The 6,150-nt window shown below is 29.0% G+C and overlaps 1 non-coding gene across 1 annotated transcript; it reads left to right on the forward strand.

The window, feature by feature from the left end:
- Positions 1-5,463: 5,463 nt before the first annotated feature.
- LOC141526589 (5S ribosomal RNA) lies at positions 5,464-5,586 on the forward strand. Its single transcript, XR_012479054.1, has one exon. It is a non-coding gene; the product is annotated as a 5S ribosomal RNA (ribosomal RNA).
- Positions 5,587-6,150: the final 564 nt, after the last annotated feature.

Below are 6,150 nucleotides of genomic sequence, written 5' to 3' on the forward strand. Positions count from 1 at the left end.
ACAGATCAATAGTTCAGGATTACGCATTTGTAGTATGGTATATCCATGTTCTATATATGTAAAATGAAGTTATGTCAACTACTTGCGAGAAGGATTTCACGCAACGCCATCTGGTGACAGCGTGCATTACTTCTAACCGCGCAGTAGATGACTCATTCTGTTCTAGAATTTTTGAGTCTGCTATCTGATTTCCGCCATCTGGTGGCTGCTATCTGAGTCTGAAATCCGCCATTTTGAGTCTGCTCTCTGAAATCTGCTATCTGAAATTTACCATCTGGTGGTTGCTATCTGACTCCGCCATTTTGAGTCTGATTTCCGCCATTTCAAATTTTGATTCTGATTTCCTGCATTTTTGTTAAAAAATGCACCTGTGATCTCAGCATCAATAATAGTTGCTTAGATCACAGGTGCATTTCATTGTTTATATTCTGAAAAGATTAATATATTCAAACTGTACGTATGAGGAGTACATGCGAGAAGATACGCCATCTGTCGAGATTTCTATCTACTTCTAAACAGGTCTGAACCTGTTCAAGGTCACGGTAACTGTGTAGTTCTCTTTGCTTTATTCCTAACTGCGTAGTAGATAACGTCATCATACAGGTCTGAGCCTGTTCAAGGTTGCGTAACTGCACAGTTTTCTTTGTTCTATTTCTAACTGCGTAGCAGATGACGTCATCAAACCGTTTTTGAGGTAAAGGAGTGAGGGGTAACTGCGTAGTATCCTCTGGCTATAAAAGCAGCGCGCTCAAGCCGTACTTCACAAAAACGAAGTACACGTCTCCAGTAAAGTACTCGCTGGTGGTGACTACAAGTTAAAGTACAAGTTCTTGGTGATATACATCTTCTACCTATCAGTATTACTAATCGTAAGTATTCATTTACTGTCTAATCAAAATATGTATTGAATGAAGAATCATGTAATCAACCATTACAATTAATTAAAAAATTTTTACAGCAATCAATCATGGATGTAACCAAGATAAATGATCTTAATTGTCTTACTGGGATTCTTCCTGTTAAGAAAATGAACGAGTTGGAGTTTAATCGAGAATATAAGATTAACGGTATCAAAGCTATTACAACTGAGTATGGAACTAGGATTGTTGCTAATATAAACGATGAATTTAACATTTATCTACCATCAAGAACTACTCAACATCTAAAAGATGATAACTTCATGAAGAGTTTGAATGAATTAATAGATTCAAACTATCTGTTTCTGCGTTATCATGGTGGAAAATATAATAAATTTGAATTTATTAATTCTAGTCTTGATGTAAAAATGACCAGTGGAATTATTTAATCAATAAAATATTGGATGTCAATATAAATAATTCATTGTTTTTATTTATAATTCCTCACATTTTTAATTTAAGATTAATATTTATAATTCAAATTCAATAAGTTATACTTAATCATAATGTTTTAAGTTACTTATCATAATGATAGTTTGAATTTCGCGCTTCTTGTACTAGAGCCATCTACTATCAGTTTATTCTTAGAGCGTGAAAGCTGTCAATTCATAAATATTAAAAAAATTTTCTAGTTATATATACATATATAGAATAATACATGACTTTTAATTTAAATAAAAGATAAATAATTATTATTAGTTTATAATATTTTGTTATTAATATTATTAATATTTATTTAAATTAAAAGTTATGTATTATTTGATAAACTTATATGGGGTTGATGTGCTCTGTATCGTCAAATCCAAAAATCTTCTAGCGATATATTTTGAAAATCAATACTCAGTTTTTATTTTTAAATGGTTATATAAAATAATGCATGACTTTTAATTTAAACAAATATTAATTATAAAATTTTAGAAAACAAAAACTGATTATTGATTATCATAATTAAAAAATCAAAACCATTACGCCATCTGTTGATAAGTATTAATATCAGTAGTAGTGTTGGAAAATTATTTGAATTTAATAACTAACAATAATTAATTCTATTCTGAATTAAATGTGTTAGGATGAAATAATAATAACAATTGTAATTCATTTATTTTAGATTTATTGAGTGCTTACAAACCAATCTTTTAAATTTTTACATTTTCCAAGGCACATAAATCAGATAAACGATCATGATAATTACAAAAATGATTGTTACAAATTTTCATACTTTTTAGAGAGGGACATTTGAAATTATCGAGATCGATTACAATTTTATTATTACAATCAATTAAATTTTGAACCCATAACTTTTTCTCGATACCTTTGACATAAATAATTTTTTTATTACAAGTTAAATAATTGAGAACTTCTTTGAGCTTGTAATATGAAGTTGTTCCAGCATTCCAACCGATTCCATGATAATTTCGGATCAGCCAGGTATTCAGACGTTGATAGTTGACTGGTAACACCTTCCAGTGATATGGCGGTTGAAATAGTGTGTATGACAACTCTTCAATATTAACAATATCATGTTGAATTGTTATTGAGGCCAACTCCTTAACAATGAAGCGATTATCAGCTCCTCTGAATCCTTGAACGTCTAGAATGATCTCCATTTTTACTGCTCTTGACAACGAAGAGTGACTGAATGATGACTCTTACAATCAATTCAACCTTTTTATAACCCGATCTCTGGATTTTACCCCCACCACTCGATAATCTTATTGGTTAATTAATAATTTGATTGGTTATTCAAACTACGTCGTAGAGTTTTAAACTGCGCAGTAGATGACGTCATTACCTTGCTATAAAAGCAGCGCGCCGCGAGCATACTTCATCGAAGTGAAGTACGAGTGAAGTACCATAGTGTTGTGTGTTAGAAAATATCAAGCTTTTGAAATCTGCTGTTCTGAAACTGTTTTCTGAAGCCTGCTACCAGCTGTTGAAATCTGCTACCTCGTGCTGGAATCTGCTACTTGAAATCTGCTGAAGAAATCTCAATCATGGCACCGTACCGTAAACATCCTGTTACCGATACAATGCATGAAATTGAGAGATCAACAACTTTCAAGCGTGTCAAAGTTGAAGATAAAACTCCAAGCCCGTTGATGTTCAAGAGGATGTGTGAACTTGAGGTGGGAAAAACTTACAAGCTAACTGGGATTAGAACGGTTATGACAGATCATGGACTCAACGTTGAAATCGATCTGGAAAACCACTTTTCAACGTTCTTCCCTGCTACCACCAACCAGAAATATCTCAACAATCCTGATATGATATTTAAAATGAAATTTTTAATCTTATGCAATACTTTAAATCGACACTACATTGGGGCCAATTATAATAAATTCAAGCTTATTAATCACTCTGGGAAAACAATTACAGAAATTGTGAGAGAATTGTGTTTTGATATGTGCACTTAACTTTTATTCTAAATAATTGTTTTATACTTAACTTTTATACTAAATAATTTTTATACTTATTCTAGTAAGGTTTGTAATTAAAAACATTAAATTACAAAAACATTGTTATTTATTTACTATTTTTAATTACATTAAGTTTATTTACTATTTTTAATTACATTAAGTTTATTGATTAGTATAGGATCAATAATGTTATTGATTTGTTGTATTCGTCGACGAAATCGTTCTCCGTCTCTTGCTGCTTGTTCCCATGGTCCTTTCCTCGCTTGTCTGGATGCAAAGTCCCATACATACATGTAATGTATGGTGGGTTTCGGATCAAACTGTACCATTAAGTAAGTTTTCTTACAGTGCTGCTGATGGGATTGTACTCAATTATTCGGTCGTGAATTATCAAGCAGTAAGCAGCAGTTTGATTTCGAAACTGTGCTGACGATTCAAACTCCAGACGTATATCCACAGGTCCAGACTTGATTGACTCGTTCTGCTTGGAACAGTCAATTATATACAGAGGTGCTGTACTTAGAAATTTTTTCTTAGCCAATAGCGGTTCAGACAAACAAAAATTGTTTAGTTCTATGAATCAGAATTATTTCGGTTCAGACAGCGTTGAATATAACTGCTTAAATTTTGTCCCTATTATAATTTTTTATTCAGATATCTCTGCATAGGAACACTTTTTAACAATAATACTAATTATAATACTAAAAGTAATAATATCGGTAATAATAAATTGATGTTAAAAATGACAGCAATAATAATATTTATCATTATCATTATTATTACTAAAATAATTGTTTGTTATTTTCATTGAATTAATGTGTATTGCAGTATTAAATCTAAATTAAAATTTTTTCTTATTAAGAAAATGTCAAAATTCTCTTTGTATATATAAGAAATGTATAATTTTCATCGATAATTTAAGTTATCGATTTAAACCGGAGGCTTTTTCGCGGATTAGTCAGTTAAAATTTTTTAATACCACCAGCTAATATGAGAAAAGAAAACTTTAATTTTTTTTATCATAATTTGAGCTGTAAAATCAAAGAACGAACGACTTTTCATATGATTATAGCTTTGCCTGAAAAAATTCATTTATTTATGAATTTTTAATATTGCGCGGGAAAAGTTTACGTTTGAAATTAAAAATGTAAAAGTATCTTATGAAACAAAAAATTTTATAGAACAAATTATCATACAACCTTCCATGTTTATGTTTGAAACATATTTTTTTAATTAAATTTTATTTGATAACCAGTTTAAACACACAAACATTGTATGAGTTATACTTTCTTCGGATAAACCAGATGTTCAGTGTCTGGGGAATTCTCATTAAAAAGTGTGAACATTCTGTGATCTTATGGTTATTGCCTGTAGGTGGCACTGTCATCCAATTGAGCGGGTTTCAAATAATCTTAATCTCTTGATAATACGAAACATGACTATGCATTTGATATATTGCGTCATTTACTAACAACAATATCATAATAACAATAAATAATATTGGTAACCATAATAAAAATAACAATAACAGTAATTATAATACTGAAAGTATTAATATCGGTAATAATAAATTGATGTTAAAAATGAAAGCAATAATAATGTTTATCATTATCATTATTATTACTAAAATGATTGTTGTTATTAATAAATCCGAATAAAAACAGTTTCACTGTAAAAAATTGCGCCAAGTCCACGTTCATAAAACTCATCTCAATAACATCTGCACTTTGCAAAAAAATAAGACTCGTTACAATAATTTTCATTCTATACAAAAAAAAGTTAAATAGAAAAAAATACCAAGAAACCGTCATAATGTTGAAAAAATTGAAAAAAATTTGTTGAAAATTTTAAAATTAAGAAAAAATTTTTTTACAGTGAAACTGTTTTTGTTCGGATACCATGTACCCCATTCTTTTTGTTACAACAAAAAACATTTTTTCTTATTTACACTATTATTATTAATTTATATTTATTAAAATTTTTTACACTATTTTTATTTTTAATTTATTTTCTATTTTTTAGTTTGGTTTTCTATAAAAAGCATGTTTTTTAATTTTTTAAACTATCATTTTTTTAAATTATCATTCATTTCCAATTAATTTAAGTACAAAGATATTTTATTAATATTTGTCAACGACCATATCATGCTGAGTCAAAACACCAGTTCTCGTCCGATCACTGAAGTTAAGCAGCATTGAGCGTAGTTAGTACTTGGATGGGTGACCGCTTGGGAACACCACGTGTTGTTGGCACACATTTTTTTGTCATTAGAAAACAAAATCCGAACAAAACAGTTCCACTATAAAAAATTGTGCCAAGTTCACGTTTATAAGACGATTAAAAAAATAAAATTCTTTTTGTTTTTCAATTCTAAAAAGTAGTCAATTAAATATTTTACTTTTTAATGATAATAATTTTTTTTTTAATTAATATTTTTTCAAAAATAATAATAATTTTATGAATTAAAATATTTGAACCAAAATATAAATATTGTAGTATCTATTATCCGAACAAAAACAGTTTCACTGTAAAAAAATTGCGCCAAGTCCACGTTCATAAAACTCATCTCAATAACGTTTGCACTTTACAAAAAAAAATAAGACACAATATAATAATTGTCATTCTCTACAAAAAAAAGTGAATTACAAAAAAATACCAAGAAACTGTCATAATGTTAAAAAAATTGAAAGAAAATTTGTTGAAAATTTTAAAATTAAAAAAAAATTTTTTTATCGTACTTGGCGCGCGTCATTGAGTACCCCAAATTTTTTCGGAAGAATTTCAACCCGAGAAAAAACGATTTTGCTCGAATTTAT

Source organism: Cotesia typhae, unplaced genomic scaffold (assembly GCF_013202065.1).
Source record: "Cotesia typhae breed Kobodo isofemale line unplaced genomic scaffold, CoteBio_Ctyphae contig_35, whole genome shotgun sequence".
In the NCBI taxonomy this organism is placed as follows: Eukaryota; Metazoa; Arthropoda; class Insecta; order Hymenoptera; family Braconidae; genus Cotesia; species Cotesia typhae.